The sequence below is a fragment of the Oncorhynchus gorbuscha genome, linkage group LG07, assembly GCF_021184085.1.
Source record: "Oncorhynchus gorbuscha isolate QuinsamMale2020 ecotype Even-year linkage group LG07, OgorEven_v1.0, whole genome shotgun sequence".
NCBI classification, from domain to species: domain Eukaryota; kingdom Metazoa; phylum Chordata; class Actinopteri; order Salmoniformes; family Salmonidae; genus Oncorhynchus; species Oncorhynchus gorbuscha.
In genome coordinates this window covers 39802254-39825914 of record NC_060179.1, presented here as the reverse complement: position 1 = coordinate 39825914, position 23661 = coordinate 39802254, and the positions used below count along the sequence as shown (strand labels likewise).

The window sequence follows — 23661 nt, the reverse complement described above, 5'->3', positions numbered from 1 at the left end:
TTGGGGTATGTCTTTATCAGTTTTGCACATCGAGAGACTGAAATTTTTTCCCATTCCTCCTTGCAAAACAGCTCGAGCTCAGTGAGGTTGGATGGAGAGCATTTGTGAACAGCAGTTTTCAGTTCTTTCCACAGATTCTCGATTGGATTCAGGTCTGGACTTTGACTTGGCCATTCTAACACCTGGATATGTTTATTTTTGAACCATTCCATTGTAGATTTTGCTTTATGTTTTGGATCATTGTCTTGTTGGAAGACAAATCTCCGTCCCAGTCTCAGGTCTTTTGCAGACTCCATCAGGTTTTCTTCCAGAATGGTCCTGTATTTGGCTCCATCCATCTTCCCATCAATTTTAACCATCTTCCCTGTCCCTGCTGAAGAAAAGCAGGCCCAAACCATGATGCTGCCACCACCATGTTTGACAGTGGGGATGGTGTGTTCAGGGTGATGAGCTGTGCTGCTTTTACGCCAAACATGACGTTTTGCATTGTTGCCAAAAAGTTCAATTTTGGTTTTATCTGACCAGAGCACCATCTTCCACATGTTTGGTGTGTCTCCCAGGTGGCTTGTGGCAAACTTTAAACAACACTTTTTTATGGATATCTTTAAGAAATGGCTTTCTTCTTGCCACTCTTCCATAAAGGCCAGATTTGTGCAATATACGACTGATTGTTGTCCTATGGACAGAGTCTCCCACCTCAGCTGTAGATCTCTGCAGTTCATCCAGAGTGATCATGGGCCTCTTGGCTGCATCTCTGATCAGTCTTCTCCTTGTATGAGCTGAAAGTTTAGAGGGACGGCCAGGTCTTGGTAGATTTGCAGTGGTCTGATACTCCTTCCATTTCAATATTATCGCTTGCACAGTGCTCCTTGGGATGTTTAAAGCTTGGGAAATCTTTTTGTATCCAAATCCGGCTTTAAACTTCTTCACAACAGTATCTTGGACCTGCCTGGTGTGTTCCTTGTTCTTCATGATGATTATATCTTTGTTTGAAGCCTGAAATGTGGCAAAAGGTCGTAAAGTTCAAGGGGGCCGAATACTTTCGCAAGGCACTGTATATACCAGGCGGTGTCAGAGGAAGGCCCAAAAAAATTGTCAAAGACTCCAGTCACCCAAGTCATAGACTGTTCTCTATGCTACCGCACGGCAACTGGTACCAGAGCGCCAAGTCTAGGTCCAAAAGGCTCCTTAACAGCTTCTATCCCCAAGCTATAAGACTAAGTTCAAGGGGGGCGAATACTTTCGCAAGGCACTGTACCTTATACCTTATGAGTAATACTGTGAGCAATACTCAATAAGTCAATTTACTCAAAGCTGTTTGGACACAAAACAACAACCGGCTTTTTGACTGTGTTATTGAAGCTGAATCACCAAAATGGCACCTTACTCCCTACTTTTGAACATTTCCTACGTAAAGCTCTTGTCAAAAGTTGTGCATTACATGGGGAATAGGTTAATAGGTAGTGGCATGGGCCCTGGTCAAAGTTAGTGTACTACATAGGCAATAGGGTCTAAAGTAGTGCACTACATAGGGAATAGGTGCCATTTCAGACTCAGACACAGTCTGATTCAGAGTGGTGACTACAGTAGAGGTGACTCCTTCCTACTTTCTAGTTCCTGGTCCAATTCCAGGAGTCTGTCTGCTGACTGTGTCCTCTGTGGACACCCCTGTGGCATGCTGGGTAAATCCTTTAAGGTGATCCAGAAATCTGACTACTTTCTGCTTCCTATCTGATGGAACTCCAGGCTAGCTGTGGATTCCAGACACTCCACAAAGCTCTCGCTCTCTGTCTCTCTCTCTCTCTCTCTGTGGTTCTCCTCCTCTCCTACCTGACAATCGCTGGCATCCTGTCATCCGCTATGGTGACTGCCCCAGGGGACATATCCACCACATCCAGTCACACACACACAACTTTGTTATCATTTGGTATTACTATACTGTAGACTAGAGTATGCATTTTAGAATATCTGGCATTATAATTCACAGAAAGGGAACTTTATATGAAAAGACTGGAGCTCTGAGTTTCTGAGTCTCTGATCCCAAGGGCATGACTATGTCACATACACTGGAACCTGTTATTGTGTTGACATGACAACCCCACTTGACCCAACCATACACTAATACCTATACACAGTTCTGAGCATGTTTGATTTAGTAACCTAAAAGCCTCCAGGCCTTGTAAATGCTCATATTCCCATAGTATTAGGTCCTAGTTTGGCCAGACCATACGTATATAATCCTCGGGGGCCTTATAATAGATTCGACCTGCAGCCAAATATTTACATGAGGAGGTCCATAAGCAAGGTTTTCCTTATTGCTATGAAAATATTGTCCTAAGGGCCCCTGTTGCTCCTTGCAGACTAATTGGATCAGTGGCAGGGGTGTGTGTGTGTGTGTGTGTGTGTGTGTGTGTGTGTGTGTGTGTGTGTGTGTGTGTGTGTGTGTGTGTGTGTGTGTGTGTGTGTGTGTGTGTGTGTGTGTGTGTGTGTGTGTGTGTGTGTGTGTGTGTGTGTGTGTGTGTGTGTGTGTGTGTGTGTGTGTGTGTGTGTGGAGATGGGCCTTGTCTCTGTGGGTGAGTGGGAGGAGGGTCCTTGGCTTGGCGGGGGCCCATTGTACTGGAGAGGAACCCATGTGTGTGTGTCCCAAATAGCAGCATATTCCCTATAAAGTAGTCTAAAGTAGTGCATCATATAGGGAATAGTTTGCAATTTGGGAGGCAGGCACACAATGCCCTCCCGTCCCGTCCCAGACTACTTCCTGAAGCAGTTCCTGTATAGGAGATGAGACAGACAGTTGTGTATCACTGATAGTCTCTCAGAGGGGAAATTCCACACTTAAGCCCTAAGATACCAGTAGTAGGTCAATGGGACAGAGAGGAGGTTACTGATCTATAGAACACACGTTCATACTGTAAATAGGCCAGGCTCTGTCGCAGCCAGCCGCGACCGGGAGGTCCATGGGGCGATGCACAATTGGCCTAACGTTGTCCGGGTCAGGGAGGGTTTGGCCGGTAGGGATATCCTTGCCTCATCGCGCACTAGCGACTCCTGTGGCGGGCCGGGCGCAGTGCACGCTGACCAAGTCACTAGGGGCACGGTGTTTCCTCCGACACATTGGTGCGGCTGGCTTCCGGGTTGGATGTGCGCTGTGTTAAGAACCAGTGGGGCTTGGTTGGGTTGTGTTTCGGCGGACGTATGACTCTCGACATTAGTCTCTCCCGAGCCCGTCCGGGAGTTGTAGTGAGGAGACGAGATAAAAACAATTGGATACTACGAAATTGGGGCAAAAAAAGGGGTAAAATAAAATATATATATGTATATATATTGTCATAGGTCTTATCATATCTGGAATAAGCTGTGAGTTTGACCAGAGAGTTAAACGTATGAATGCTTCCCATCGGAAACAGTTCACGTATTATGACAACATTTTGTGATGTTTTTGTTTGTTTTGCTCTTTGGCAAGGTTTTTTTTTAGCTGTTCGTGCACACACAACAATTATTGAGGCAAGCCGAAGTTCGAGAGCCAAACTCTATGCACCTTCATCGGTTATTGGTCAACAGTAGGGATTCTTCAATGAAGTGTTTGTTGTCATTCAACGAGAGATGACTCGTTTTCATGCAAATGTTTCCACTTGCAAGATACTGCACCAAACATCTTAGTTAGATCTCCTTGGCAAAAACGTCAAAATGAATGACAGATATCTTAAGTTATCTGACCATTTTTAAGGAAGTGTATACTGTCTACGACGTCTCAAGATGGACAAACAGTGCTATTGCTGCTATTTCTCATTTTTCAAGCAACCTTCTTTTAAGGAAGTATGCGAACACACTCGTTCGGTTCGCCTAGCCAAGTTCTGAAGCATGCAAAAGCTATTATGAACATAGAGATCCTATGGCTTAGTTTCACCAACAATCAACAATCAAGAAGCAATAATAACTTGCAAATGGAAGGATAAAACCAGCCGTTAAAACCAAGTGGGCCGTTCTGTTCTGCTCTGTTCTGTTCTGCACTGCACTGCTTAACAGTTGCCACTTCATATACTACTCCCAATAATCAAGTAGACTTCATAGACTTTCTCTCCTAACTCTGCTAGTCATTTCAGATTGTAATTCAACTCTAAATGGTTACTCTCGCGCTGTGCTGATGCCAGAGCAGTAGAACAACGATTTTGGAACAGTTCAGAGTGGTCAATATAGTATTGATTAGTCTGAGGATTTCTTATTTATTTCTATAATTTTATTTGGCAGTAAAATACAAACTGGATAAAAAAAGGGGATATGCTCTGCTGGGTGCTCCAATTCCCTCCTCAGCCATTCAAATGACAAATAAGTTTAAGCCTGGCACATCTGTTTCTAGGGTAACAAAGAGTGAATTCCGTGGTTGGTATAGTGTGTAATTTTGTTAGATGAATTTAACTATGTGTTCATTAACCAATTCAATTAAAACACTCTGTCCATTTCAGAGAATTTGTAAGGGTCTTATTTACATAAAATGGACAGAGACCAGCCACCAAATTAGCCAATAGCGTGTATTCTCGAGAGCTCTACCCATCATTTCATGTACATTGGTTTATATACCTCTCATTTCGTCATAAAATGTCCCTCCTCCTCTCAGACAATGACAAAGCTGCTTTTCAATTCCACTCCAACACATACATATTGCTTATCATATGCTACCACATGTTACACAATCTACTGCAAGCCCAAAGGTTTCTCCCCTCCCTGGTTGGGGACCAGACATCCTTCCTGTTGTTAGTTTCACTGTGGTCACAAATTGTCTGTTAACACTTCCTCTTGGCCTATGTACAAACATATTCTTCATCAAACAGCATAGAATCGTATCAGTTATAATCCTACGTTAAATGTATACATCATTTAGTCATTATTCATCAAAAACCCATAACAAATGTATAATTTTATGAAATCGTTGCTGCTTCACTTATGCCCTCCCTGTGCTCATGAAGAGAGAGGTTGAATTATAACAATTGTCATTAAAAGGCTGGAATTCTTCATTTCATTAAGCCTGTCGGAGGGAGGGAGCAGCAGCAGCAACCACAATCTCTCCACATCGTTAATGGCAGGCACCCTCACAGCAGCACGGCACAAATCATCATCTCACACACCTGTTAGATGTATATAATCAATTCATTATTTATTTAATTCATTATCTGAATGCAATTTGCAGCAGACGTTATATTAGCTATTCATGATGGGGGTGGGGTTTGACTTGTTGATATCTCGGGCATATTTCTGCCTGTTGATTATCCAGATAAAATATATCTACGATATCTAACGTTGGTTTGTCATCCATTTTAATGTTGCCTCTCTCAATCTATTGCGATAAGGAGCAGGACAATATCCTGGAGATTCTCATTCTAGTAATAGAGCTTGTAGTCCTAAAAAACTGGTTCGTTGAGCCATTCCTATGGGGGAAATTAATAGTGAAAGAATGGGGTTCAGGGATAAATGTAAAAAATAAGGTTGGAGGTTAACACAGACTTAGGATCTCTTATATGTTTGTTCTGTAAGATCTATCAGTTAACATGACCTTCATGAATTATGAAGCCTTTATGTGCTTTATGTGCTTGTTTTGATTACAGAAATGCTTCCAAATTCACAAAAAGGGACGTTAGCTGAAGATGATCTCACAGAAAAAAATGTATAAGATCTCCTAAGCCTGTGTTACCCGTGTTAACACTGGTAAACACAGGCCACCAAAAGACCAGGGTCCGACGAGAACCCGGGTAACAGGCAAGCCTGGAGGAATGGGCCCACTCCAGAACCACAGAGCGGACAGAGTCAGGCACAAATACCACCTTGGAGACCGAGACAGAGGGTTCGGCTGGAACCGCTGCGCCTCCCGGACCTGTTTCTCTATACCCCAGCTGAGTGCTGTCGCCAGGCACGAGTTGGGAAGGATGGTCTCGGGCTCCAAGGTGGTAACTATGGGGTTATAGCGGCGAGACAGGGCAGGCTTGATGTTCTTGGACCCCGGCTGGTAGGAGAGGGAAAAGTTGAACCGGGTAAACAGCAGGGCCCATCTCGCTTGCCTGGTGTTGAGGCGCTTGGCGGTGCGGAGATACTCCAGGTTTTTGTGGTTGGTCCACACAATGAAAGGATGTCCCGCCCATTCTAACCAGTGCTTCCATTCCTCCAACACCATCTTCACAGCGAGAAGCTCCCGATTCCCCACATCGTAGTTCCTCTCCGTGGCATTGAGGTGGTGGGAGAAGAAGGCACAGGGATGCAGCTTAAGGTCCAGGGCAGAACATTGGGACAGGACAGCTGCTGTGTTTTCTCAACGCCAGTGTACCCAACCATCCCAAATGCTCTATTTAGTGCACTACTTTTAACCATGGTTGCATCCTATTCAATATTTAGTGCACTACTAAGCCAGGGCACACAAGGCCCATAGTTGTGCACTATATAGGGAATAAGGTGCCATTTAGGATGCAATCCAAAAGTGTACTACCTATTGAATCACCCAAAACCAGAGTTTCCCAAACTCAGTCTTGGGACCCACTCTGGGTGCACATTTTGTTTTTTGCCCTAGCTCTACACAGCTGATGCAAATAACCAACTCATCATCAAGCTTTGATTCAACAGTTAATAAACTACCTGCCCTGAAGCAAGGCTACTGTCTCAGACTGAAATCTGTAATCATGCCACATCTGGCACACACACAAGTACACACACCCGCACACACATACGCATACCTGCTACACCCGTTAGACCCACCCACCTCACACATCATCCCTCTTTTTTTCAGGATAAAATATATGATCAACTGCTTAGTAAAGACGTGCATAATTTAACGGCAGAAAGAGCTAAAAATACGCTTGTAATTCCATCAGGTAAACCCTGTTATGAATGGAAGGTCTTCGAGGGAGCTCATAGGTTTCACAGCATTACAGTGTTGTTGTGGTTATAACATTTTTATGAAAGAGGAATTGATTATACTTTAGGCCAATGGCATTTTTTAAAAGCCCAAACCAATATAATAATATAACACCATCTAGCCAAAGTCTCTACATGGAATTAGAGGAAGAGGCAATAGTGATGAATCACTATCTATCACACTGTTCAGAAGTACTGTAGTCTGGTCCCAGACAAACAGGTCAGGGACCAGGCTAGTTTAGAAGTACTGTGCCTGAACACGCAAGGTATCCATTTGTTTGTTTTGGATTGCCAAAGAGGATCACACAACCTCCCCATGCAGCCAGAGATCTACTGTAGCTGGGAGTCTGTGTTTCTGTCTGGTCTACGACTTCCAGCTGGTGTTTGACTTTGAAATACAGTAAGATAATTCCCCCTTTCTGTTTGGTGATCAGCTTTTTCTGTGGTTGTTGTTGTTTTTAGAGAGAGAGAAAGAGAGAAAATAAGAGAAAATGTATTATTGTGTTCCCTGGAGTTTCCTGATTATTCATACAGCCCACACACCAACAGATGGGGAATCTATTTTTCCCATGCACAGTCAGGGAGGCAAGGCAAAATAGAGCCCAAACTCAGTAAAAAACGAAACTATCTATAAACTATCCTTGAGAAGTGATTGTACTAACTTCCACCAGCTCAATTATGAGGTAGTCAAACAGTAAGATAATGGCTTTGGAAGTCATTGTTCTCTGAAATGAACTCTGTATTCCCTTCTGCTTCTACCAACCACACCCCACCCCTCAGCTATTCAGCTGGCAGACACATAACAATGAGTTAACTGTAACTGTAACCTCAGACAGTGATCCTGTTCCAGGGTCTGAGTCCCAAATGGCACCCTAGTCACTATATATATATATATATATATATATATATATATATATATATATAGAGCAATGGATGAGTATTATGACCTTGTCTGACACTGTCTGTGGTGATAATAATAGATGATTCATGGAAGTAATCTCGTCGAACTTGAGGAACACATGTTCCCTCAATTCTTTGGGGTATTGAGCATATTTCAGGTCTGCTGAGCACAATCCTGAACATTGAAAATTCTGTGCAACTTCCGGCACGCATTTACTGTGAACTGAGGCTGTACCCACTTTAAGTTACAGTTTTAACAGTGGCCAATCAGGCTGCTGTGTCTATTTGGTCATAATGTAGGACTACAAGAGTGGCCTACCATCAAAAACAATGTAGAAAAATGCATCCCATAACATTTGAACATGGGAATAGCTGTTCTGTCAATAGCAGCAAATGTGTTCAATGTAGGCTTACATTCCATGAGACTCTTTCAGACAAGGAGGTGACTGAAAATGTTGTGTTGTTTGATGCAAGAAACCACTTTATAAAATAAAAATGAATTATTATTTGCATGCCATTATTAGAGAGAAACAGACAATTTATGCTACCCTCTGCCTATTGGCTTCTTAGCTCATTCAAGACCATCTCAAAATACTTCACTGCCCCTTTAAGACATAAAAACAGCTCTTTACCTGATTCACCTTTGAAAGATGGTTAGAAATGGTCACATGTTGTGCTCTTGTAGGGAGCAACCACTCCCCTATAACTTACTAACTATCAAAGAATATGAACAAATGTGCACAGGTGGCTACATGCAGCTCTCACTTTAATATCAAAACAAGCTCATATACTCGCAACTACTCATGCTATAAACACTGTCCAGTTCAAAGTGAAAGGCACAGATCCACATATGGCTATTTGCGTATAGGCCTACTGCAGCTCTGATTGGTTATGGCACACCAGTCTGTGTAGGATACAGGCCTGAGTCGTGCCTGTCAATGCAATAGAATCCTACTCCAAAGCGCTCTGCCTACAAGAAAATCTATCGCACAGTTAGTTTTGCATACTAAGTCTTGCATAGTTTGCTTTGTTTCGGTATGTTACATTGAAAGTGGCCAATATGGCACTGATTCGAGCACAATTCCCACAGTAGAGCAAAACTTTGATTGTGTTAACTAAAGGGGAAAACTCTAGAAAGTTGAGCAAAGTTCAATCTTGTGCTTCTCTGCGCACGGGATAGTAAGATGACACTGACAGATATGGCAGCTCTGCTTCTAGCTCCTAAGCAGCTTAGAGGGAACATTGGTCATGACCACAGTCAAATTCCACGTGACCGTTGAGTCATGGTAATCTCTTCTTATGCACTCTGGATACATGTTGATAGTACCCAACTCACTAATGACCTTCAGGTCGCTAATAGCCTGGTACTCATAGCTCTATTGTCCCTCTAGCAAATGTAATCAAAATCACATCAAACACAAAAAGATCAGGGCCCATATTCATAAAGAGTCTCAGAGTAGGAGTGTCGACCTCGGGTCAGACCCACCCCCGTGTATTATTTGTGTAAAACTCACCTCAATGTGATTGAACAATTTGAAGAAAGAAGCTCAACAACAGGTTGAAATTTAGTAGAAAACATGGTAATTGTGAATGTTGTTTCAAAGCCAAACACAATGGAATGGACATCGCTTCTGAGAAGTTATAAATAGTATGGAATGACTAACATGACAAGAGGAACTGATGATGGAACAAACTCCCTCACGACGCCAGGACAGCGGAGTCAATCACCACCTTCCGGAGACACCTGAAACCCCACCTCTTTAAGGAATACCTAGGATAGGATAAGTAATCCTTCTCACCCCCCCCTTTAAGATTTAGATGCACTATTGTAAAGTGACTGTTCCACTGGATGTCATAAGGTGAATGCACCAATTTGTAAGTCGCTCTGGATAAGAGCGTCTGCTAAATGACTTAAATGTAAATGAAATGTAAATGTAATTCCCTACCCAAGTTCCGAAATTGCACCTTCGAAATTGCATTGTACTATTACAACTTTCAAGAGTACGTTAAAAGCCGGACTGAAAATGTTACCCTCGCCCCATGGTTTGGGAACCATTGTCCTAAGGTGATGATTAAATCAAAACACCCATACGCCTATTAGAGCTTATGCATATGCATATGCATATGCCTAGAAATGAGCACAAGCCTGAAAAAAAACAATACATAGTCTTGTAGCCTACCGAATATTACGCACTGCAGAAAAACATAAAAAATACATTGATTTAAGATGTCTTAGGTACATCATTTGTCTAGCTTATACTCCAAAATTAAACACATTGAAGTAGTTGCCTATGAGTGTGGCCTGTATTATTATACATACTGGATGGACTGTTCACCTTATCCTATGCTCCAAACTATATATCCATGAATCTGGGAGAGACCGTATTGGCCTAGGCAATGCGGTAGGTTGATTGATTGTGCAGGCCAGCTTACAGAGTTAGCCTACAATTATAGTGAATTTATATTTGATGTTCATTTTTTATATTTTCTTAATAGGCTGACATATTACCTTAAGCTACAGAATATCTCACCACCATGCATTTCCATCTCCTCCTCTTCTTTATTATATTATAGACATTGCGCAGAGGGGCTTTAATAGTTTAATGAAATGCATTTAGTTGTGAAAACATGTTACTATCGATGTTCCCAAACAGATTTCACTTGATTTCCCAAATTAAGCACTGGGTAGCTGCAGGAACAGGGTTGGAGAGCCCATGGCATACAGAGTTTGGATTGAATATCATTGGTCACACAGCGCGAGGCTGCATGTTCCTCAAACAGTGGTTGATAGATGGAGTGAAATGTGTTCTTAGAAGCCCAGACATTTCTATTTGCAAAGTAATGTTTTGGTGGTTGCCACAATAAGCAGGAGGATCCCAGCCTTTACTGCTATTATATTTATTTCTCAGTTGCTAAAATAAAGCATTACGCCACTATAAAAAACTGGGAAAACAACCTCCATTCGGATACAGGCGACATGTATTTTTCACCTGCCCCTAACCATTTGATAATGAGCCATTGTAAATCGAAACAAATTTAACATGTTAGTAAAGACAATACATTGAGAATCGTTTGATCGGTGAAAGTATGATCACTTGGTGAGAGAACAGCGCGTGCACAAGTTTTTCTGCAACTTTTTAAAATGACCAATAGCCTATAGTCGCATCATGCCGCCCATATACAGTGCATTTGGAAAGTATTCAGACCCCTTGATTTTTGATATGTTACAGCCTTATTCTAAAATGGATGATATTATATTTTTCCCTAATCAATATACACACAATACCCCATAATTACATAGCGAAAAGAGAGTTTTTGAAAATCTTGCCAAATTACTCAAAATAAAAAACAGAAATACCTTATTTAGGTAAGTATTCAGACCTTTTGCTATGAGACTTGAAATTGAGCTCAGGGGTATCCTGTTTCCTTTCATCATCCTTGAGATTTTTCTTCAACTTAATTGGAGTCCACCTGTGGTGAATTCAATTGATTGGACATGATTTGGAAAGGCACACACCTGTCTATGTACGGTCCCACAGTTGACAGTGCATGTCAGAGAATAAACCAAGCCATGAGATCGACGGAATGGTCCGTAGAGCTCCGAGAAAGGATTGTGTCGAAGCACAGATCTGGGGAAGGGTTCAAAACCAATTCTGCAGCAGTGTCCAAGAACACAGTGTCCCCCATCATTCAACCTGATGGTCACTGACAGAGCTCCAGAGTTCCTCTGTGGAGATGGGAGAACCTTCTAGAAAGGGAAGAAGAAAGGGATACTTAGAAGGACAACCATCTCTGTGACACTCCAGACGGAAGTCACTCCTCAGTAAAAGGCACATGACAGCCCGCTCGTAGTTTGCCAAAGGGCACCTACAGGACCCTCAGACAATGAGAAACAAGATTATCTGGTCTGATGAAACTATTTGGCCTGAAGCATGGTGATGGCAGCATCATGCTGTGGGAATGTTTTTTAGCAGCATTGACTGGGAGACTAGTCAGGATCGAGAGAAGTACAGAGAGATCCTTGGTGAAAACTTGCTCCAGGGCGCTCAGGACCTCAGACTGGGGCGAAGGTTCACCTTCCAACAGGACAGTGACCCTAAGCACACAGCCAAGACAATGCAGGAGTGGCTTCGGGACAAGTCTCTGAATGTCCTTGAGTGGCCCAGCCAGATCCTGGACTTGAACCTGATTGAACATCTCTGGAGAGACCTGAAAATAGCTGTGCAACGACGCTCCCCATCCAACATGACAGAGCTTGAGAGGATCTCCAGAGAATAATGGGAGATACTCCCCAAATACAGGTGTGCAAAGTTTTTTTTAACCTGTTTTTGCTTTATCCTTATGGGGTATTTTGTGTAGATTGATGAGAGGGAAAACATGTTTTAATACATTTTAGAATAAGGCTCAAATGTGGAAAAAGTCAAGGGCTCTGAATACTTTCCGAATGCAATGTATGTTTTGATTTCTAAGACATTCTAAGGTTCGTAACATTCACAACAAAAGTTGTCAAATAACTCTAAATCTAGCATACATAACCTGTTTCAAATTATCGTTTTTACGCTCAACAAAGCCACTTCATATGTGCTCGCTTCAGAATGGGAAAAAGGCTCTTTCTATTGTATTCAGCTAAGTTCAACTATATTCTTCTTACTATAAAATCATATCATATAATATAAGATAACCTGTAGTTTTACTTCACCACATTCTTAATAATGTACCTTTTAGTCCATACATTTTCCCTGACACCCAAAAGTACTCGTCACATTTTGGCATGAAAATGGTCCAATTCACACACTCCCTACTGCCTCTGGTCTGGTGGACTCACTAAACACAAACGCTTCATTTGTAAATGGTGTCTGAGTATTGGAGTGTGCCCCTGGCTATCCATAAAATCGAAAAAAGAAAAAAAACACAACTGTTCCATCTGGTTTGCTTAATATAAGAAATTTGAAATGCTTTATACTTGTACAATAGATGGCCGATATCATCCCCAGACACATCTGGCTAACTTGATGGGTCATGTAATCATCTGGCGAAGTGGAGTCTTTTGAATTAGACATGTAGCTTGCTAGATAACTAGCTAAATAATGAACCAGCATAATCCCAACTCATACTACTACTGTACCACCAATAGAAACTGATTGTCATAGCTGTAGTATGAATCTGGTAGAAGGGTAAATCTAACTAACTAGGTTCAATGTTAGCTAGCTAGCTAACATTAGGCAATAACTAGCAATGCAAATTGATTTTTGATTTGAATAATATTACTACACAGATCATACACGTAACGTTAGCTAGCGAGCCAGCAAGCTAATGTTCGCTAGCTAATTTTTTCCAACTGATCTGTTGATAGTGCCTGCTAAATTCAGGGCATCAATGTTGTTGAGAAAAGTAGCAAAACTTTTTTTAGTTCTCGATGGCTCAAAAAAGCAGCGGTAGAAAGGACTATCAACACGTCTTCTTCTTTGGGATTTGGTTGGCAGATCGTATCCAACTTAAAAGGTGCATACACGTCCACCTACTGTACTGAAGTGTGAGGCCAGTCACGGCCTACCTAAATTAAATTATCATCATTATTCCTGTTTCTAAAAGGAAAAAAATAGCACCACCAACTAACATCCACTGTGCTCTTGATAAGAAGTTACATTGTGTGTCTGTCTTTATTGATAGGTTGAAGGATTTTGACACCGTGGACCATGCTGTGTTAGTGCAGGTTAAAATGTTGTGGAATTACTGGTCATTCTCTAGATTGGTTTATAAATTACCTATCAAATCGTACACAATGTGTAATGGCGGATGGTTGTAAATCGGTGTCCATAGAGGTTCTATTTTGGGCCCACTGTTGTTCATTTTGTATATCAACAACATTGAGGATCTCATTGAAACAGCGGATGTTCATTTTTATGCAGATGACACTGTTCTTTATTCAAGTGGTAGGAATTTATCTTTGGCTTTTGAAAATGCCCAAAGAGCATTTAACATCATACAGCAGAATCCGTATGATTTAAAGCTGGTTCTAAATTCAGGTAAACCAAATGTATGGTATTTTCAAATGCCAGGCATGTTCCTGATCATGTCATTGCTCCATTGGCATGACAAACTATAGAGCAAGTTAAAGTGTACAAATATTTGGGTGTTTGGGTTAATGATAAGCTGAGCTTCACTGTGCATGTAGAGAACTTGATAAGGAAGCTCAAGCTGAAAATAGGTTTTTATTACCGGCATGAGGCTTGTTTTTCTTTTGAGGCCAGGAACGAGCTGGTACGATGTACATTACTGGCGGTTTTAGATTTTAGTGATGTTATATATATGCAGGCCTCAACCATAATATACAACCACTGCCCTGAGAGCACTTGATTCAGTGTATCATGCAGCCCTCAGGTTCATTACAAATCTAAAACGTCTAACACATCATCGTGATCTCTACAGCGCTGTTGGCTGGTCGTCATTGACATTGCATAGGCTTAAACACTTGTTTACACTGATTTACAAGGCCGTATTGTGTAAAACGCAGGCCCTGCATGTCCCCAGGCACCCTCATTTGTTGACTTCTGTGAACGAAAAAGCCTTGGTTTCATGCATGTCATCATCAGAAGCCTCCTCCCTAAGTTTGTTTTACTCACTGCTTTAGCACACTCTGCCAACCCTGATGTCCTTGCCGTGTCTGAATCCTGGCTTAGGAAGGCCACCAAAAATTTGGAGATTTCCATACCCAACTATAACATTTTCAGACAAGATAGAACTATCAAAGGGGGAGGAGTTGCAGTATACTGCAGAGATAGCCTGCAAAGTAATGTCATACTTTCCAGGTCCATACCCAAACAGTTCGAACTACTAATTTTAAAAATGACTCTCTCCAGAAATAAGTCTCTCACTGTTGCCGACTGCTACCGACCCCCCTCAGCTCCCAGCTGTGCCCTGGACACCATTTGTGAATTGATCGCCTCCCATCTAGCTTCAGAGTTTGTTCTGTTAGGTGACCTAACAGCCTGGCAGTCCTACAATCTAAGCTAGATGCCCTCATTCTCACACAAATCATCAAGGAACCCATCAGGTACAACCCTAAATCTGTAAACAAGGGCACCCTAATAGACGTTATCCTGACCGACTAGCCCTCCAAATACACCTCCGCTGTCTTCAACCAGGATCTCAGCGATCACTGCCTCATTGCCTGTATCCGCTACGGGTCCGCAGTCAAACGACCACCCCTCATCACTGTCAAACGCTCCCTAAAACCCGGGTATCCTGGAAGGATATTGACCTCATCCCGTCAGTTGAGGATGCCTGGTCATTCTTCAAAAGTAACTTCCTCACCATCTTAGATAATCATGCTCCATTCAAAAAAATGCAGAACTAAGAACAGATATAGCCTTTGGTTCACTCCAGACCTGACTGCCCTCGACCAGCACAAGAACATCCTGTGGCGGACTGTCACGCCTTGGTCATTGTATTTTGTGTTTTTGTTATATGTTTGGGTAGGCCAGGGTGTGACATGGGTTTATATGTTGTATTCGTATTGGGGTTTGTATTATTTGGGATTGCGGCTGATTAGGGGTGTGTCTAGTTAGGCTTGGCTGCCTGAGGCGATTCTCAATCAGAGTCAGGTGCTTGTCGTTGTCTCTGATTGAGAACCGTATTTAGACAGCCTGACTTTCGCTTTGTATTTTATGGGTGTTTGTACCTGTCTCTGTGTAGTAGTCACCAGATAGGCTGTAATTAGTTTCACGTTTCGTTTGTTGTTTTCGTATTTCAGTTATTTCATGTACCGTTTTCATTCATTAAAGTCATGAGTAACCTACACGCTGCATTTCGGTCTAACTCTCTTCTTACAACAGACGAACGTCGTTACACGGACTGCAATAGCATCGAATAGTCCCCGTGATATGCAACTGCTCAGGGGGAGTCGGGAACCAATACACGCAGTCAGTCAGGAATGCAAAGGCCAGCTGCTTCAAGCAGAAATTTGCATCCTGTAGCTCTCACTCCAAAAAGTTCTGGGACACTGTGAAGTCCATGCCCACTGCACTGAGGCTAGGTAACACGGTCACCACCGATAAATCCATGATTATTGAAAACTTCAACAGGCATCTCTCAACGGCTAGCCATGCCTTCCTCCTGGCTACTCCAACCTCGGGCAACAGCTCCACCCCCCCCCCCCCCCCCCCCCGCAGCTACTCGCCCAAGCCTCCCCAGCTTCTCTTTTACCCAAATCCAGATAGCAGATGTTTTGAAAGAGCTGCAAAACCTGGACCCATACAAATCAGCTGGGCTTGACAATCTGGACCCTCTATTTCTGAAACTATCCGCCGCCATTGTCGCAACCCCTATTACCAGCCAGTTAAACCTCTCTTTCATATCGTCTGAGATCCCCAAAGATTGGAAAGCTGCCGCAGTCATCCCCCTCTTCAAAGGGGGAGACACCCTGGACCCAAACTGTTACAGACCTATATCCATCCTGCCCTGCCTATCTAAGGTCTTCGAAAGCAAAGTCAACAAACAGATCACTGACCCTCTTGAATCCCATCGTTCGTACCTTCTCCGCTGTGCAATCTGGTTTCCAAGCCGCTCACTGGTGTACCTCAGCCACGCTCAAGGTACTAAACGATATCATAACCGCCATCGATAAAAGACAGTACTGTGCAGCCATCTTCATGGACCTGTCCAAGGCTTTCGACTCTGTCAATCACCATATTCTTATCGGCAGACTCAGTAGCCTCGGTTTTTCTAATGACTGCCTGGCACGGTTCACCAACTACTTTCAGACAGAGTTCAGTGTGTCAAATCGGAGGGCATGTTGTCCGGTCCTCTGGCAGTCTCTATGGGGGTTCCACAGGGTTCAATTCTCGGGCCGACTCTTTATTCTGTATATATATCAATGATGTTGCTCTTGCTGCGGGCGATTCCCTGATCCACCTCTACGCAGACGACACCATTCTGTATACTTCTGGCCCTTCCTTGGATACTGTGCTATCTAACCTCCAAACGAGCTTCAATGCCATACAACACTCCTTCCGTGGCCTCCAACTGCTCTTAAACGCTAGTAAAACCAAATGCATGCTTTTCAACAGTTCGCTGCCTGCACCCGCACGCCCGACTAGCATCACCACCCTGGATGGTTCCGACCTAGAATATGTGGACATCTATAAGTATCTAGGTGTCTGGCTAGACTGTAAACTCTCCTTCCAGACTCATATCAAACATCTCCAATCTAAAATCAAATCTAGAGTCGGCTTTCTATTCCACAAGCCTCCTTCACTCACACCGCCAAACTTACCCTGGTAAAACTGACTATCCTACCGATCCTTGACTTCGGCGATGTTATCTACAAAATAGCTTCCAATACTCTACTCAGCAAACTGGATGCAGTTTATCACAGTGCCATCCGTTTTGTTACTAAAGCACCTTATACCACCCACCACTGCGACCTGTATGCTCTAGTCGGCTGGCCCTCGCTACATATTCGTCGCCAGACCCATTGGCTCCAGGTCATCTACAAGTCCATGCTAGGTAAAGCTCCGCCTTATCTCAGTTCACTGGTCACGATGGCAACACCCACCCGTAGCACTCGCTCCAGCAGGTGTATCTCACTGATCATCCCTAAAGCCAACACTTCATTTGGCCACCTTTCCTTCCAGTTCTCTGCTGCCTGTGACTGGAATGAATTTATCACCCTCACCAACTTCAAACATCTGCTATCTGAGCAGCTAACCGATCGCTGCAGCTGGACATAGTGCATCGATAAATAGCCCACCCAATTTACCTACCTCATCCCCATACTGTTTATATTTATGTACTTTTCTGCTCTTTTGCACACCAGTATCTCTACCTGCACATGACCATCTGATCATTTATCACTCCAGTGTTAATCTGCATGCCTTTTGCACACAATGTATATAGACTCTTTTTTTCTTTCTACTGTGTTATTGACTTGTTTATTTTTTACTCCATGTGTAACTCTGTGTTGTTGTCTGTTCATACTGATATGCTTTATCTTGGCCAGGTCGCAGTTGTAAATGACAACTTGTTCTCAACTAGCCTACCTGGTTAAATAAAGATTAAATAAAATACAAAATAAAAATCTCTGTTCTTTTTTAGTCAGGTCGGTAAGTAAATATCAATTACGGTCCCATTCTCATTTGCTTCTAACAGTACCAGAAATTGCTGCTATTGGACCAGGTCTCTCTTGGAAAAAAATATGTTATCTCATTGAGAAAAACCTGCATAAGTAAAGGTAAAATAAAAATAAAAACCCTACACCTATATACCACTTTTTCATAAAGATAAACAAAAAGTACACCCAGCTTCTTCTCTGCCTCAGCATACGACACCTTCTGAACTACTCTGACTCTGCACCACTCTGGCCACTTCAACCTGCCTCTCTCGCACTGGACACTTCTGATCCCCAGCCACATGAGCACCCTTTACAGTAGACACACACAACTTTATCCACCGAAAAAGGATAACTGACACTTCCTAACATGACTTTGTCTGGTAGAGACTCGAACTCAAAAGGACTGACAATGACTCCTATGGTTCACCACGCTCCCCACCGGGTCTGCATCGCACCAAACACCAGGAATTTTCCATTTTCAACTCCACACTTAACGCTACCCCAGAAATCACTCCTTTCAATGGTGCCCTATTCCTAAGAGCAAAGCAAGAAACAGATCTTGACCCAAGTTGCATGACACTCTTTGCTCTCTTTGGTCAGAAAAAACAAACAAACAACAAACAAATATAAATAGTCCACTACAGGTTACCTTCACTGATTCAACTGCACCCAACTCCTTTCTCACGCATCCTGAGGGGTGTTAAGGGGTTTGGGTGAGCTACATTTACATTTACATTTAAGTCATTTAGCAGACGCTCTTATCCAGAGCGACTTACAAATTGGTGCATTCACCTTATGACATCCAGTGGAACAGTCACTTTACAATAGTGCATCTAAATCTTAAAGGGGGGGGGGTGAGAGGGAATACTTATCCTATCCTAGGTATTCCTTAAAGAGGTGGGGTTTCAGGTGTCTCCGGAAGGTGGTGATTGACTCCGCTGTCCTGGCGTCGTGAGGGAGTTTGTTCCACCATTGGGGGGGCCAGAGCAGCGAACAGTTTTGACTGGGCTGAGCGGGAGCTGTACTTCCTCAGTGGTAGGGAGGCGAGCAGGCCAGAGGTGGATGAACGCAGTGCCCTTGTTTGGGTGTAGGGCCTGATCAGAGCCTGGAGGTACTGAGGTGCCGTTCCCCTCACAGCTCCGTAGGCAAGCACCATGGTCTTGTAGCGGATGCGAGCTTCAACTTGAAGCCAGTGGAGAGAACGGAGGAGCGGGGTGACATGAGAGAACTTGGGAAGGTTGAACACCAGACGGGCTGCGGCGTTCTGGATGAGTTGAAGTGGTTTAATGGCACAGGCAGGGAGCCCAGCCAACAGCGAGTTGCAGTAATCCAGACGGGAGATGACAAGTGTCTGGATTAGGACCTGCGCCGCTTCCTGTGTGAGGGCGGGCGGACCCCTGGTAAATGTAGTCTCTTATGGTCAATCTTCCAATGATATGCCTACAAATACGTCACAATGCTGCAGACACCTTGGAGAAACGACACAAAGGGCAGGCACATTCCTGGTGCATTCACAGTGTCATGTTTTGTCATTAATTATCATGTCTTGTCCCTGTGCTTCCCCTTCTATTCGTTTCCCTCTGCTGGTCTTATTAGGTTCTTTCCCTCTTTCTATCCCTCTCTCTCCCCCTCCCTCTCTCACTCTCTCGCTCTCTCTTCTCTCTATCGTTCCGTTCCTGCTCCCAGCTGTTCCTATTCCCCTAATCAATCATTTAGTCTTCCCACACCTGTTCCCGATCCTTTTCCCTGATTAGAGTCCCTATTTCTCTCCTTGTTTTCCGTTCCTGCCCCGTCGGATCCTCATCTATAATTCACCGTGCTGTGTCTATGTTTTGCCCTGTCGTGTCGTGTTTCCCTCAGATGCTGCGTGGTGAGCAGGTGTCTGAGTCTGCTAGGTTCAAGTGCCTTCCTGAGGCAACCTGCAGTTCTCGATCAAGTCTCCAGTCTGTTCTCGTCTTTACGAGTAGTATTATGCTTTTGTTTTGTAAAGTTTCTTACTGGATTAAAAACTCTGTTTTCGCCAAGTCGCTTTTGGGTCCTCATTCACCTGCATAACAGAAGGATCCGACCAAGGAATGGACCCAGCGACTACAGAGGCTCGTAACACTGCCGTCAAGATCCAAGGAGCCATGCTCGGCAGACACGAGCAGGAATTGTCTGCTGCTCGCCATGCCGTGGAGAACCTGGCCGCTCAGGTTTCCGACCTCTCTGGACAGTTCCAGAGTCTTCGTCTCGTGCCACCTGTTACTTCCTGGCCTGCCGAGCCTCCGGAACCTAGGGTTAATAACCCACCTTGCTACTCCGGGCAGCCCACGGAGTGCCGCTCCTTTCTCACCCAGTGTGATATTGTGTTCTCTCTCCAACCCAACACATACTCTAGTGAGAGAGCTCGGGTTGCTTACGTCATTTCACTCCTTACTGGCCGGGCCCGAGAGTGGGGCACAGCTATCTGGGAGGCAAGGGCTGATTGTTCTAACAATTACCAGAACTTTAAAGAGGAGATGATTCGGGTTTTTGACCGTTCAGTTTTTGGTGGGGAGGCTTCTAGGGCCCTGGCTTCCCTATGCCAAGGTGATCGATCCATAACGGATTACTCTATAGAGTTTCGTACTCTTGCTGCCTCTAGTGACTGGAACGAGCCGGCGCTGCTCGCTCGTTTTCTGGAGGGACTCCACACAGTGGTCAAAGATGAGATTCTCTCTCGGGAGGTTCCTTCCAGTGTGGACTCTTTGATTGCTCTCGCCATCCGCATAGAACGACGGGTAGATCTTCGTCACCAGGCTCGTGGAAGAGAGCTCGCATCAACGGTGTTTCCCTGCTCCGCATCGCAACCATCTCCCTCCTCTGGCTCTGAGACTGAGCCCATGCAGCTGGGAGGGATTCGCATCTCGACTAAGGAGAGGGAACGGAGGATCACCAACCGCCTGTGCCTCTATTGCGGATTTGATGGACATTTTGTTAATTCATGTCCAGTAAGAGGCCAGAGCCCATCAGTAAGCGGAGGGCTACTGGTGAGCGCTACTACTCAGGTCTCTTCATCTAGATCCTGTACTACTATGTCGGTCCATCTACGCTGGACCGGTTCGGGTGCTACATGCAGTGCCTTGATTGACTCTGGGGCTGAGGGTTGTTTCATGGACGAAGCATGGGTTCGGAAACATAACATTCCTTTCAGACAGTTAGACAAGCCTACGCCCATGTTTGCCTTAGATGGTAGTCATCTTCCCAGTATCAGATTTGAGACACTACCTTTAACTCTCACAGTATCTGGTAACCACAGTGAGACTATTTCTTTTTTGATTTTTCGTTCACCTTTTACACCAGTTGTTTTGGGTCATCCCTGGCTAGTATGTCATAATCCTTCTATTAATTGGTCTTGTAATTCTATCCTATCCTGGAACGTATCTTGTCATGTGAAGTGCTTAATGTCTGCCATCCCTCCCATTTCTTCTGTCCCCACTTCTCAGGAGGAACCTGGCGATTTGACAGGAGTGCCGGAGGAATATCATGATCTGCGCACGGTCTTCAGTCGGTCCCGAGCCAACTCTCTTCCTCCTCACCGGTCGTATGATTGTAGTATTGATCTCCTTCCGGGGACCACTCCTCCTCGGGGTAGACTATATTCTCTGTCGGCTCCCGAACGTAAGGCTCTCGAGGATTATTTATCTGTGTCTCTTGACGCCGGTACCATAGTGCCTTCTTCCTCTCCGGCCGGGGCGGGGTTCTTTTTTGTTAAGAAGAAGGACGGTACTCTGCGCCCCTGCGTGGATTATCGAGGGCTGAATGACATAACGGTTAAGAATCGTTATCCGCTTCCCCTTATGTCATCAGCCTTCGAGATTCTGCAGGGAGCCAGGTGCTTTACTAAGTTGGACCTTCGTAACGCTTACCATCTCGTGCGCATCAGAGAGGGGGACGAGTGGAAAACGGCGTTTAACACTCTGTTAGGGCATTTTGAGTACCGGGTTCTGCCGTTTGGTCTCGCCAATGCGCCAGCTGTTTTTCAGGCATTAGTTAATGATGTTCTGAGAGACATGCTGAACATCTTTGTTTTTGTCTATCTTGACGATATCCTGATTTTTTCACCGTCACTCGAGATTCATGTTCAGCACGTTCGACGTGTTCTACAGCGCCTTTTAGAGAATTGTCTCTACGTAAAGGCTGAGAAGTGCTCTTTTCATGTCTCCTCCGTTACTTTTCTCGGTTCCGTTATTTCCGCTGAAGGCATTCAGATGGATTCCGCTAAGGTCCAAGCTGTCAGTGATTGGCCCGTTCCAAGGTCACGTGTCGAGTTGCAGCGCTTTTTAGGTTTCGCTAATTTCTATCGGCGTTTCATTCGTAATTTCGGTCAAGTTGCTGCCCCTCTCACAGCTCTTACTTCTGTCAAGACGTGTTTTAAGTGGTCCGGTTCCGCCCAGGGAGCTTTTGATCTTCTAAAAGAACGTTTTACGTCCGCTCCTATCCTCGTTACTCCTGACGTCACTAGACAATTCATTGTCGAGGTTGACGCTTCAGAGGTAGGCGTGGGAGCCATTCTATCCCAGCGCTTCCAGTCTGACGATAAGGTTCATCCTTGCGCTTATTTTTCTCATCGCCTGTCGCCATCTGAGCGCAACTATGATGTGGGTAACCGTGAACTGCTCGCCATCCGCTTAGCCCTAGGTGAATGGCGACAGTGGTTGGAGGGGGCGACCGTTCCTTTTGTCGTTTGGACAGACCATAAGAACCTTGAGTACATCCGTTCTGCCAAACGACTTAATGCCCGTCAAGCTCGTTGGGCGTTGTTTTTCGCTCGTTTCGAGTTTGTGATTTCTTACCGTCCGGGTAGCAAGAACACCAAGCCTGATGCCTTATCCCGTCTGTTTAGTTCTTCTGTGGCTTCTACTGATCCCGAGGGATTCTTCCTTATGGGCGTGTTGTCGGGTTAACAGTCTGGGGAATTGAAAGACAGGTTAAGCAAGCACTCACGCACACTGCGTCGCCGCGCTTGTCCTAGTAACCTCCTTTTCGTTCCTGTTTCCACTCGTCTGGCTGTTCTTCAGTGGGCTCACTCTGCCAAGTTAGCTGGTCATCCCGGTGTTCGAGGCACTCTTGCGTCTATTCGCCAGCGCTTTTGGTGGCCGACTCAGGAGCGTGACACGCGCCGTTTCGTGGCTGCTTGTTCGGACTGCGCGCAGACTAAGTCGGGTAACTCTCCTCCTGCCGGTCGTCTCAGACCGCTCCCCATTCCTTCTCGACCATGGTCTCACATCGCCCTAGACTTCATTACCGGTCTGCCTTTGTCTGCGGGGAAGACTGTGATTCTTACGGTTGTCGATAGGTTCTCTAAGGCGGCACATTTCATTCCCCTCGCTAAACTTCCTTCCGCTAAGGAGACGGCACAAATCATTATCGAGAATGTGTTCAGAATTCATGGCCTCCCGTTAGACGCCATTTCAGACAGAGGCCCGCAATTCACGTCACAGTTTTGGAGGGAGTTCTGTCGTTTGATTGGTGCGTCCGTCAGTCTCTCTTCCGGGTTTCATCCCCAGTCTAACGGTCAAGCAGAGAGGGCCAATCAGACGATTGGTCGCATACTACGCAGCCTTTCTTTCAGAAACCCTGCGTCTTGGGCAGAACAGCTCCCCTGGGCAGAATACGCTCACAACTCGCTTCCTTCGTCTGCTACCGGGTTATCTCCGTTTCAGAGTAGTCTGGGTTACCAGCCTCCTCTGTTCTCATCCCAGCTTGCCGAGTCCAGCGTTCCCTCCGCT

General features: G+C 44.6%; 1 protein-coding gene across 5 annotated transcripts in view; it reads left to right on the top strand.

The window, feature by feature from the left end:
- LOC124039854 (neuropilin-1a-like) overlaps nt 1–23661 on the top strand; it is a 127516-nt gene that overhangs the window by 58557 nt on the left and 45298 nt on the right. The window lies entirely within an intron of this gene.